Consider the following 13,738-nt stretch of genomic DNA (forward strand, 5'->3'; position numbering starts at 1 on the left):
TATTTGTTTTCTCTGGTACAGTGGAAGAATCTGTGGAAAAGGTATCAATGACTAATAAAATTTATTTGATGTGTTCATTTACTGATGAATATTGCTGCATATCTACAATATCTACTTGATATAAATCGTCCGACCCTTCTGCAACGTCGTGAGTCAATATGCAATATCATTAATTGCACTACTTTGCAGTACAGCTCATAGCTTTGGAGCTGTTGGCAGTGATAGAAACAGCCACTTGTATCTTAGCGTGACTCATTCACACCTGTCGCTAGCCTACCCATGGGAAGCGGTACCTGTGTCAATTCGAGAGACAGAATATTCAAGCCCCTAAGAATCTAAATAAACTATATTAAATATCATCCAAATTAGTAAAAAGTCAATATACTGCCCTTTGTTATTAAAAAGAAGATTGTGTAAGAATCTCAACTTTCTAGCTGGCATACTTTCAGAGTTAGGGAAAATTACCTAAAATATCCCAAACCGACATTTGTAAGGTTAAAGTCAGTTAGGATTCATAACAGTTTGTCTTTAATATCATTTGGAATCACTGCTGAAGTTCCCAAAATGTTAGGGCAAATTGTTTGAATTTTCATAATTAAAAATGTTAACTAATTTTCATTTTTGTAATACAAAACTCAGTAAAGATCAGTATTTATTTAATGTGTTGTTGTATGAGTAAATGAGAATGGGGGAGAGTGTGTATGTGGGACATACGAAAAAATTCAATATTACCTCATGTTAAACATTATCTAACTATTTCATGGGAAAGCGTTACGCAAGTTGCAATGAAAAATGTACTTTTCGCACCGTGCTGATGACGTATGCCCACGGGTACGTGCTTTTGTAAGAAGCCAACCAGACTAGCCATTTGCAGAGTAACAGTTTTCTAAAGTTATTTCAAAATAATTTTTCTTTTTGTTTGGTTTTGTTAAACATTTTATTATTATTTGAATGATGAAGTGTCATAAATGCATCTATGAATGTTGATTGGCGTAAAACAGTTTTAGCGCGAAAATGATCTGGAAGGATTGCTTTGATTGGTTGGTCATTTTGAACAACCAATCAGAGTTAAGCATTTCCCGCGCATTGCAAGTAGTTATAGGTCCTGGTAGGATCGACAGTGAGTCAGTCGCTAGTCAGCTATTGGACGTGCAGGTCATGTTGAATGCTTCCGTCCGTATTATGTGTAAAATGAAGAAATAATTGGCTTCTTGTGTCCAGACTGTGTGGCCGTAATAGCAGTTGCATTTACAGACAGTTTTGTGAAGTTTGGAAGTTTTTGGATTGTTTTGTTGGAAAGAGAACCGCTTGTGAACTTTCGGCCTTTGTAAAATTCCGTGTGGCATGCTTCATATTCGTCTATGGAAAATTTGGCGAGCAATTTCTTTGTTAGATATCAACTGGAAAAGGTCCGAATGTGAAACTCGTATATTGCAGCAGAGTAATGACTGTAAATCGCATGATAATTCGGGTTGGACTTACGTACATTCCTGGCTGTCTTGTGTGTTTACTGGGTTGTCTAAACTGTGAGCTGTAGACAGTGATATTATTCGTTAATTAAATATAGACTGATGGCTAGTTTTATTTTGAACCTAAAGAAATAAAAGAACTTGTTGCAGAATTTTGACATCTTTCTAAAGAGATGAAGCAATTACCCTCCACCCGAAAATTGTTATAAGATTTTACTGGCTAGTTTGCTATCAGAGTTTATGCGGTCTTTGCAAACGTAGGTACTGATGGTGTTTTTGTTCAACGCTGCTTTTAACGCTATCTGAACAATATCTCCGTACGCAGAGAAACGGACTGGTGATCAAACGCCGTACTGAAGCAGGTGGATCTTGTGCAGTGCACAGTACGACGACAAATAGTGATCAAATATATTACGCAGCATTTCTAACCTGCCCCGCCCCACGGCTATTATAACATGTATTTGTAAGGTAAGTTTTTTGCATGCAGCTTTGTGGAGTTCTTGAGCTACTGTCTCATAATTACTCAGCAATGCAGCTGTTTGATATATATATATATATATATATATATATATATATATATATATATATATATATATATATATATATACTCCTGGAAATTGAAATAAGAACACCGTGAATTCATTGTCCCAGGAAGGGGAAACTTTATTGACACATTCCTGGGGTCAGATACATCACATGATCACACTGACAGAACCACAGGCACATAGACACAGGCAACAGAGCATGCACAATGTCGGCACTAGTACAGTGTATATCCACCTTTCGCAGCAATGCAGGCTGCTATTCTCCCATGGAGACGATCGTAGAGATGCTGGATGTAGTCCTGTGGAACGGCTTGCGATGCCATTTCCACCTGGCGCCTCAGTTGGACCAGCGTTCGTGCTGGACGTGCAGACCGCGTGAGACGACGCTTCATGCAGTCCCAAACATGCTCAATGGGGGACAGATCCGGAGATCTTGCTGGCCATGGTAGTTGACTTACACCTTCTAGAGCACGTTGGGTGGCACGGGATACATGCGGACGTGCATTGTCCTGTTGGAACAGCAAGTTTCCTTGCCGGTCTAGGAATGGTAGAACGATGGGTTCGATGACGGTTTGGATGTACCGTGCACTATTCAGTGTCCCCTCGACGATCACCAGTGGTGTACGGCCAGTGTAGGAGATCGCTCCCCACACCATGATGCCGGGTGTTGGCCCTGTGTGCCTCGGTCGTATGCAGTCCTGATTGTGGCGCTCACCTGCACGGCGCCAAACACGCATACGACCATCATTGGCACCAAGGCAGAAGCGACTCTCATCGCTGAAGACGACACGTCTCCATTCGTCCCTCCATTCACGCCTATCGCGACACCACTGGAGCCGGGCTGCACGATGTTGGGGCGTGAGCGGAAGACGGCCTAACGGTGTGCGGGACCGTAGCCCAGCTTCATGGAGACGGTTGCGAATGGTCCTCGCCGATACCCCAGGAGCAACAGTGTCCCTAATTTGCTGGGAAGTGGCGGTGCAGTCCCCTACGGCACTGCGTAGGATCCTACGGTCTTGGCGTGCATCCATGCGTCGCTGCGGTCCGGTCCCATGTCGACGGGCACGTGCCGCACCTTCCGCCGACCACTGGCGACAACATCGATGTACTGTGGAGACCTCACGCCCCACGTGTTGAGCAATTCGGCGGTACGTCCACCCGGCCTCCCGCATGCCCACTATACGCCCTCGCTCAAAGTCCGTCAACTGCACATACGGTTCACGTCCATGCTGTCGCGGCATGCTACCAGTGTTAAAGACTGCGATGGAGCTCCGTATGCCACGGCAAACTGGCTGACACTGACGGCGGCGGTGCACAAATGCTGCGCAGCTAGCGCCATTCGACGGCCAACACCGCGGTTCCTGGTGTATCCGCTGTGCCGTGCGTGTGATCATTGCTTGTACAGCCCTCTCGCAGTGTCCGGAGCAAGTATGGTGGGTCTGACACACCGGTGTCAATGTGTTCTTTTTTCCATTTCCAGGAGTGTATATGTGTGTGTGTGTGTGTGTGTGTGTGTGTGTGTGTGTGTGTGTGTGTGTGTGTGTGTGTGGGCGGGTGGGTGGGTGGGTGGGTGTATTGCAGAGACAAATGATGCTCTTAGAGTTTTTGTTCTTAACCGATTGTCTTTGAAATAAACATCAGTGCTACATAATCGCTGAGTATATTTTCTAAATCTTGTGGTTGATACTTGTTGAGGTTTGATGTTTTTACGAATATTAGATTCAGTAAACCAGCTTCTCTTTCAGATTCTCTACCCCAAATGTATTGCATGCTCAGTTGTAATTATAGGTTGTTTACACAGCATGTTTGGCTTTCCCCTGTTGGCTACATATATTTTATTAATTTAGTGTTGTAACGATTAATGATGTCAGCAATAGCTACTTTTTCTTTGCCTGCATCTGGCTTCTTGCTCATTTGAAAATGTTAATTGAGAGTATCAGCAACAGGCTTAAGCGTTTCTGGAAGAGAATCATCTCGCTCCAACTGTTGTAAACTTAACAGTCAAAATTTATGTAGAATTGCCTTCTGCACCTTGATAACCTTGCAATTTGTTGATGTGCTGTTTCATATTAAACAGAATCTGAAATAGTATTCAGCTTATATTCTCTCATATTTGCTGCATGGGAGATTTTTTACATTTTCATAAGCATTTAATGTTAACCGATCGATTAACCTAAAATGTCTGTTATATTGCCTTGATTCCCAGCTTTCATGTTTCTATTACACTTGTTAGTGCTCTCTTCTCAAGCAGTTATATCCTTGATACTTTACTGATGCTTCTTGAGCATTTATATCCATGACACTTTTAGTAAAGCTTTTTATCAAGCATTTATATCACTTATACCTTTGCTCATTCTTTCTTCCAGAGGATTCATATCCTGGATGGTTTTGCTGATGCTTTCTTCTTGATCATTTATACCTCAGATACTTTTACCAATGTTTTCTTCTCAGGTATTTACATCCTCGATACCTTTGTGGACATCTTCAGCACAGAGTATTTTCGTATCTTTTTCAAGTACAACAATCCTTGCAGCTAGCATATTGATTGTCTTCCATGTGCTCTCGGATCTTACATTTAACAGTTGCTCAGACTTATCACAATATGTGTTAATATGCTGATCAGCTCGTTCAGGATTTGTCTTAACATTTCTAGTAAGTATTTCTATTTCTGTAGAACAGTTTTTAAGGTTTTCATTGCACTTTTTCTAATTTGACGTTTAACGCTTTCGTTGATAGAATCCATTTTCGCGTCAGTGGCTGTTTGGTCTGTGCATCACGTTCTAGGAATGAATGCATGAGAAGCATACAAAAATTTTCCATAGTGTAATGAACAATGATGTAATTACCTTTTAACCTTATCTTCCTATATAGATGCAAGTGTAGTTTCAAGGTCCATCACCCAATACAGTAATATATGAAATTCTTCTGTTGTGTTCCATAGTTTACTAATGCTCGTTTCATGTTGTGTAGCAACATACTGAATAGTTTTGCATACACCTACAAGAATACTCAGTAATTCAGTTCTGAAGCCCGCTTACATTTGCCTCTGAAAAGGCACCACATGACCATATTTGCCCATGGTATGGAGTTAACCGACACAGTTACATACTGGTGCATTATCTTTTAAAAGGAAAACCTCAAAATTTCGTTTATAGCTCCAGTCATTAAATTTTTATATCAATAACAAAAAAACCTGTACTATGTGTGATTCCAGTTATCTCAATATATGGTTATAAATTCATTGAATGTCATGTCAGTTCCTAATGTGCTTCATTATCGTGAATCTCTCGCCCAGCACAAAGTCCCAAACGAATGAAAAAATGTGCAGATGACTCATGTATATAAGAAGCATAAAAGGAGTGGCCTGAGAAATTGCAGACCATTATCCTTAACATCAGTTTGCTGTATTCTCAGTTAGTATACAATACATTTCCTTGATACAGTCCTGGGCCCAATTCAGCACAATTTTAGAAAGCATCGTTCGTACGAAACTCAGCTTGCCCTTTTCTCACATGATATATTGCAAACCATGGATGAAGAGCAACAGACATATCCTATATTCCTAGATCGTCGGAGAGTATTTCACTCAATGCCTCACTGCAAACTGTTAACGAAGGTACGAACAGATGGAATAGGTTCCCAAATACGTGACTCACTCGAAGACTTCTTATTTATTAGGTTCTAGTAAGATATTCTCGATGGCGGGTGTTCATCAGAGACAGAGGTATTGTCAAGAGTGCCTCAGGGATTTTTGGTAGGTGTGCTCTTATTCTCTGTGTACATACATGATCTGATGGACAGGGTGAGCAGCAATCTGTGGCTGTTTGCTGATGATACTGTGGTTTAGGGAAAGATGTCACAGTTGAGAGTCTGTAGGAGGATACAGGATGACATACAAAAAAAATTCTACTCAGTGTGATGAACAGCAGCTAGCTCAAAATGTAGAAAAAGTTAGTTAAAGTAGATGAGTACGAAAAACAATCCCATAATATTTGAACATAGCAATAGTAATGTACTGCTTGACAATGCCAGACCAATTAAATATCTAGTTGTAACGTTGAAGAGTGCCGTGAAATGGAACACGCATGTGAAGATTGTACTGGGGAATATGGTGGTCAACTTCGGTTTATTGGGAGATTTTTAGGAAAGTATGGTTCATCTGTGAAAGAAACCGCATATGGAACACTAGCGCCACCGTCTTGAGTACTAATCGAGTGTTTGGGACGTCCACTAGGTCAGATTAAAGGGAGAGACATCGAAGCAATTGAGAGACGAGCTGCTAGATTTGTTATCTGTAGGTTTGATCAACATGCAACTCTTGCAGAGATAGTACAAGAATTCAAATGGGAATCGCTGGAAGGATGGTAGCGTTCTTTCTGAGGAATGCTAATGAGATAATTTAGAGACTGGCATTTTAAGGTGACTGTAGAACGTTCCTACTGCACCTAATGTACATTTGACATAAGTTACAAGCACATAAAATAAGAGAAATTAGGGCTCATATGGAGACAGGGAATTGAGTAGTATTGGTACAGCAAACCCTTCGCCATCCACTGTACAGAGGCTTACGGTGTATGCATGAAGATATATATGCAGAAGATTAGATTAGATTAGATTTACTTTTTACCAATTGATCTGTAGTGAGGAGGTCCTCCAGGATGTGGAACATGTCAGAAAACAAACAATACATGACAAATATTTACAACTACAACAAATAAGCTAATGTACCATTCCACAGGTCCCAAGTGGAATGATCGCCATTTTTTAATGAACATTATATGAAAGTCATTTTACAAATACTAAGGCACTGAATTTAAAATAAAAAAGTTTATTTATTTATTTATGAGGTAATAAACTTGTAATACAACTACTATAATACTTATTTACAATGGACACATTACTGCACTGAAATGGTGCAGAAGTTAGATTGTACTCACACACACACACACACACACACACACACACACACACACACACACACATTTGCAATGAACACATTACTGCACTGAAATTGCGCAGAAGTTATATATATACAAATCAGTTCGTTTTACTGAGAAATTCATCAATGGAGTAGAAGGAGTTGGCCACCAATAAATCCCTTAGGCTTCTCTTAAACTGAATTTCATTGGTTGTTAAGCTTTTTATGGCTGCTGGCAAGTTATTGAAACTGTGTGTTCCTGAATAATGCACATCTTTTTGTACAAGACTAAGTGACTTTAAATCCTTGTGAAGATTATTCTTATTTCTAGTACTGATTCCATGAATTGAGCTGTTGGTTTGAAAATGTGATATATCTTTAATGACAAATTTCATTAAGGAATAAATATATTGGGAAGCAGTAGTTAGTATCCCTAGTTCCCTAAACAGGCTTCTGCAGGATGTTCTTGAGTTCACACCACATATAACTCTTACTGCACGTTTTTGTGGCCGGAAAACTTTAGCTTGGCTTGATGAATTACCCCAGAAAATAACCCTGTATGACATTATGGAATGAAAGTAAGCATAGTATGCAAGCTTTTTCATTTTTATATCCCCTATGTCTGACAAAATTCGCATTGCAAACAGAGATATGTTAAGACGCTTCAGCAGTTCTGTGGTGTGCTCCTCCCAGTTGAATTTATTATCAAGCTGTAATCCCAAGAATTTAACACTGTCCACTTCTTCTATCTTCTTCTCATCGTTTGTTAGACATATACTTGTGGGACACCCCTTACAAGTTCTGAACTGCATGCAGTGTTTCAAAGTTTAGTGACAAAGAACTGGCTAGGAACCAGTGATTAATGTCCACAAATATTTTATTAGCTGATCTTTCTAAGACTACACTTGATTTGCTATTTATTGCAATGTTTGTATCATCGGCAAACAAAACGAACTTGGCATCTGGTAATGTTACTGATGAAAGGTCATTGATATACACAAGAAAAAGTAAGGGCCACAAAATGGAACCTTGTGGGACCCCACATGTAATTAGTTCCCAGTTGGATGATGCCTGGTAGCTTGATACATGTCTCTTTCTTAATAACAACCTTTGTTTCCTGCCAGAGATATAAGATTTGAACCATTTTGCAGCATTTCCTGTTACACTATAATACTTTAATTTACTTAAAAGGATATTGTAATTTACACAGTCAAATGCCTTTGACAGATCACAAAATATACCAGTTGCCTGCAATTTTTTGTCTAATGAATTAAGCACATTTTCACTGTAAGTGTAGATAGCCTTCTCAATATCAGAACCTTTTAGAAATCCAAACTGTGATTTTGACAGTATGTTATTTGAGACAAGATGGTTATAAAGCCGACTGTACATTACTTTTTCGAAAATTTTTGAGAATGCTGGCAACAGTGAAATTGGACGGAAATTTGATGCTATTTCTTTATCTCCCTTCTTAAACAGTGGCTTAACTTCAGCATATTTCAGCCATTCAGGAAATATTCCACTGATAAATGACTGGTTACACAGTTAGCTTAATATGTTACTTAGCTCAGAATCACATTCTATAATTAACTTTGTTGATATTTCATCATACCCACTAGATGTTTTTGATTTTAAAGGTTTTATGATGGACATTATTTCCGTTGGGGTAGTGAGGGTCAAATTCATATTATGGAAGTTGCTTGGAATTTCTGGTCTGAGGTATCCCATAGCAGCATCTACCGAACCTGACAACCCCATCTTTTCAGTAACAGTTATAAAATGTTTATTAAAAAGTTCTGCAACACTATACACTTCTGTCACCAATGTATCATTTACTCTTAATGCTATTTGTTCCTCTTCATGTCTGGTTCTACCGGTTTCCTCCTTCACTATATCCCATATTGTCTTTATTTTGTTATCTGATATGACTATCTTTTCCTTGTAATATATTTGCTTTGACATCTGTATTACAGTCTTTAATATTTTGCAGTATTTTTTGTAATGTGCTATAGCATCAACATCAGAACTGTTTCGGAATGATAGATACAGTTTTCTTTTTGTTTTACAAGATACCCCTATTCCTCGAGTAATCCATGGCTTTTTTGTAGACTTTGCTCTAACCTTGGTAAGTTTTGGGGGAAAGCAGTGTTCGAATAAGGTAAGCACTTTATTAGAAAAAGTGTTATATTTTTCATTCATGCCATGGGCACTGTAAACATCAGTCCAGTGAATGTCTCTGAGGAGTGTCCTAAAATAATCAATTTTTGGCTTATTGATTACCCTCTTGAGCTCAGATTTAACAGATTTTATATCCTGTTCAGTATTAACATTTAACAGAAGGAACTGCATGTCATGGTCTGAGAGGCCATTGACTATTGGTTTTGTAATATAATTTTGTTCATTGGACTTTTCTATAAAGATATTATCAATGGCTGTTTGTGAGCAAGAGGCTACCCTAGTGGGGAACTTTACAGTGGAAATTAAGTTGAATGATAGTGTTACTAACTCAAATAAGTTCTTATTGGGAGAGTCTTTAAGGAAATCTACATTGAAATCACCAGCAACCACTATTTCTTTGTTTTTGGTTGATAAATGGGCCAGTACAGCTTCAAGGTGGTTTACAAACAGATTAAAGTTACCTGCAGGTGCTCGATATACACTTGATATTATGAAGGATTTTTTGTGAAATTCTAATTCTGTTGCACATGCTTCCATATGCTGTTCTAGGCAAAATTTATGAATGTCTATGTTCTTAAATTTATGACAGTTCCTAATGAATGTGGCAACTCCTCCTTTCTCCATTTCTGATCTACAAAAGTGAGATGCTAACCTAAACCCCGTAACACTTAAAAGTTCTATACCAGTGGTCACATGATGTTCAGAGAGGCAGATTACGTCAGCTGGGTTTGAGGACTCTAATTCATCTATGCAGAGAGTTAATTCATTAATTTTATTTCTCAGTCCTCGAATATTTTGATGCAATAAAGATAGCTGACATTTCACATTGACTGAGTTAAAATTTGGTAGAGTTATAATATCTGCTGACTGTTGAAAATTCTTAACCGATAGCTGTTTATGCTGATGTAATAAGCTGGAATTATGTTTTTTGATTTCTTTCTCAAACTTAAGGTTTGTCTCAGTTCTAACCACTCTTAAAATTTGCTTTCTTTCTGTTCTCCCTACCCTAAAAAAGGGTATTTTCTGAACCCTATAACCACTGTTATTTTACCACTCATGACAGTGCCTCCCCCCTTTAACTTTCCTGCTATTTCCCCAGCCAATTTACCCTTCCCCTTCCTGTTGAGGTGAAGGCCATGCCTAGTATAATCCCACCTACTGAGAGAATCAACAGGAACCACACCAATGTGTGACCCTGCACCCAACATAAGCAGCTGTTCCAGCTCCAAATTAACTATCTTGACAGAAGAATTCAAATGAGGTCGGTCATGACGCCCAAGAACAGATACAAACTCAACTCTAGTATGCTACGATGCTGATGCAATCTTCGCCAGGTCACACTCTATACAGTACCCAGGATCTCTGTCAATACTGTTACCTGCCCCACCCACTATAACCATGGTGTCTTCCTAAGTGAAATCTTTGCAAAGTGATCCTAAATCCTCTGTCACCTGCTCCAGACCAGCATTAGGTTTAAAAAAATTAGTGACCTGGTATTCTGATCATAGTTCATCCTGCAAAAGTTGGCCAACACCTCTTCCATGGGAACTACCTAACAACAACACTTTCTTTCTCTTTACTGATTTCCTTACACTCTTACTTTTCAATTTGCTGCTGAAAGTTTGTTGTGCCCTGTCTACACCTGCAACTGATTGAGGCTCACCATCTTCTAACTGAAGCAACAGGTTAAATCTGTTTTTCACATTCACCATGAAGCTGTCAGACAAAGTTCTAGGCCTGTTCCTCCTGTTGCCTGTTGCCACTTCCCACCTCTCTTTACCCTTCTCCCTCCTTAACCTGTCAAGATCTCCCCTGGCATGTTTTAAGTTCGAACTGCTTTGTCTGAAAGCGATAATAATGTTTGCATTATCCCCCACCGATTGCTTTGGAATCCTAGAGTATGTTTGACTCAAATGAAAGACCTGTACCTCCATATGACGACCGAAACAGAAATGTTTCTTCATTTGATCCTGGTTTTTCACAGCAATATTTTCTAATATAAATATAGTGTTTGGCTTTGCTTTTTGTGGCGACAGGATACTGCTCCTTTTGCTGAATGTTGTGTATGTTACACTATCAACGCCAAACAGTCATATATCCTGTAATATGTAATATTTGGGTTGAAATAATGTTTTAGAAAATTCATATACGGGCCAAAGCGAATTTCATATGTTTGTCTTAGCAGTCCCATAACAAAATTCATTTTGCTGCAAAATGATGGACATATATTTTCGCTAGAAGTTTGCCATTCTTCTTCGTCTTTTAGTTTTTAGTAATAGTGCATGACCAGTCAGTTACTGCAACGCCCTTGTGACAGGATGGACACCATGTGTCATAATACTGAGCGACAGTTTCTTCTGGAGAACGTAAAGTGTGGTGTACTAACACCATCAAGCTGGTCCATATTTTCTCATAGAAGCTGTACACATATGGCTGCCAAATGAACACTTGTCTACAGTATGTAACATGGCATCCATTAAATTTTTCAATTTAAAGTTTAACCTTCAGTGGGAAGTCTCCTCTAGGGATTGTATGATATCCTAATACTGCTGAGTGAATTGTATACTTCAGCTGAACGTTGTAGCAATTCGCATTGAAGTATCACATGGACAATTCCACTCATCCAATGATAATGTCACTTTCACATCACTATGTCAAGAATTTTTCGAGAGCCACCACTGGGTAGAATACATCAACTGACATTATTCCCACACTAATATTATTCCTGTCGCTGACATTTAAACTGTATGTTGAATTAAACAGAATTATCTTCACCACAGGTGGGTGAGATAGCTTTGTCTGACTTATCTGCACAAAACCGCCAAAGATGAGTCACACATGCAGATATGATATCTACATGAGAGTTTTTTTTGTTGCTGCTGTGGTGAGAATGGGAATAGTGCTACTATACGTTTCGACATGTTCACTATTTTGGAGTTATTATGTAACTGGGAAAACGCTTTGCCAGCTATTTTAATAAATATCATATGCAACAGTGAATCTCACTTTAAAGCATAAAATATACAGCTGTATCATCACTGCTCGTATATCTGCTTCAGGTGTAAAAGAAGAATACAGTGGGATCTACTGCCATTTCACCACTATCATTCCTGCTGTCCCAGAAGACATTGCTGAAAATGAGATATGTTATATTACTTGACACCACATCTGATGAACTTACAGTATTAGTTGATAATTTTAGATGGTGGAAAATAATGTATGCTACAAGTCATAAACTTATCTGTCCAATCACTGCAACAGGAGAACGATCACTGCAAGACATTGATGTTTTCAACAAATCTACTATACCCCATGATCCTCATTATTCTGGAACAAATTTACCCTGAATGGGTCAAAATGCTGCAGCTGGAAGACTATAGATGTGACAAGAAAGAGAATGTTAATATTTATAACTTATTTGAGTCTCTTAAATCTAAGGACATGTCTAATCTAATTTCTGAAATATGTAAAAAACTTGAAAGGACTCATAATTTCAATGCAATTGAAAATTATTTACTTTCTAAACAATTGCTACCCTTTCAATGTGATATTTCATGCAGGTTTTACAAGTTACATTAAATGCTTCATAGTGATGTGCTTATTTCTAAGCATGAACATTTTTATAAGCATTACAGGGTATCAAATTGATAGGCTTCCTTGTATTAAACTGCACTGTGTGCGTTGCAAAAAGGAACAAATAAAATAATTTTTGCCCATGATTTATATTTTTCATACAAATAAAAGCCTTATCATAATCCTCAGTCATAATAGCTTAGACAACTAGGGGAAGATAGTAATGAGACCACTCTTCTTTCATATAAACCTCTGATTAAGAATCAGTTACCTTATTGACTGTACTACAATTATTTCATCTTTATAAACTTTTAGAATTATTAAATAAAAATAGATATGAGGGGTTGAAGTGAAACATATTAGGATCTTGTAAGAAATATTATTTTATTATATATTTCTGTACACTGTTAAAACATAGTCATACATCAATATTTATCAAAAAATCTATTTTGTAAGCTATAAATTTGGCTAATTTCTGCTGGGAGTAAATTTAGCAGATGTAGGTTTAATAGACATAGGGGCCCCTGTACACATGTCCAACTCCTCAATTGAAAGAATTGTATCTTGTATCATATGCTTGGCAATATTGTAATGCAGGATTTTGGTGAAAATCCATCATGATCTTATGGCATCGTACAAACTGGTAGTTCACAACACCTACAAATTTATGTACACACTGCCCTTTGTATTGAGATGATAACTTCAATGTGGCATGAGTGCAGTGATGGTCCTGAAGTCGATATTTTGAGGTGGTTCAGTGTAGCCGCATTCCTCCTTGACATGGTTCAAGTTGCTGTATAGTTCTTCCCACTCCTTGTCAGATAACACCACCTTCACGGGTCGGGGAACAATTTGAACATCCACTATATCTTCAAAATATAGGTTTGGTGCCATTTCCACATCGATGTATGTCGACCTGCTGGTGGTCCCATGACACATACTGATGAAGAATAACATTCTGAAATTAATTAATTGAGAAACATTCCAAGTACGCCATCTTGGATTGTGATGTGATAGACACCATAATCTTGATTTGCCATCTTGTATTTACCAGT

This window comes from Schistocerca americana, chromosome X, assembly GCF_021461395.2.
Source record: "Schistocerca americana isolate TAMUIC-IGC-003095 chromosome X, iqSchAmer2.1, whole genome shotgun sequence".
NCBI lineage: Eukaryota > Metazoa > Arthropoda > Insecta > Orthoptera > Acrididae > Schistocerca > Schistocerca americana.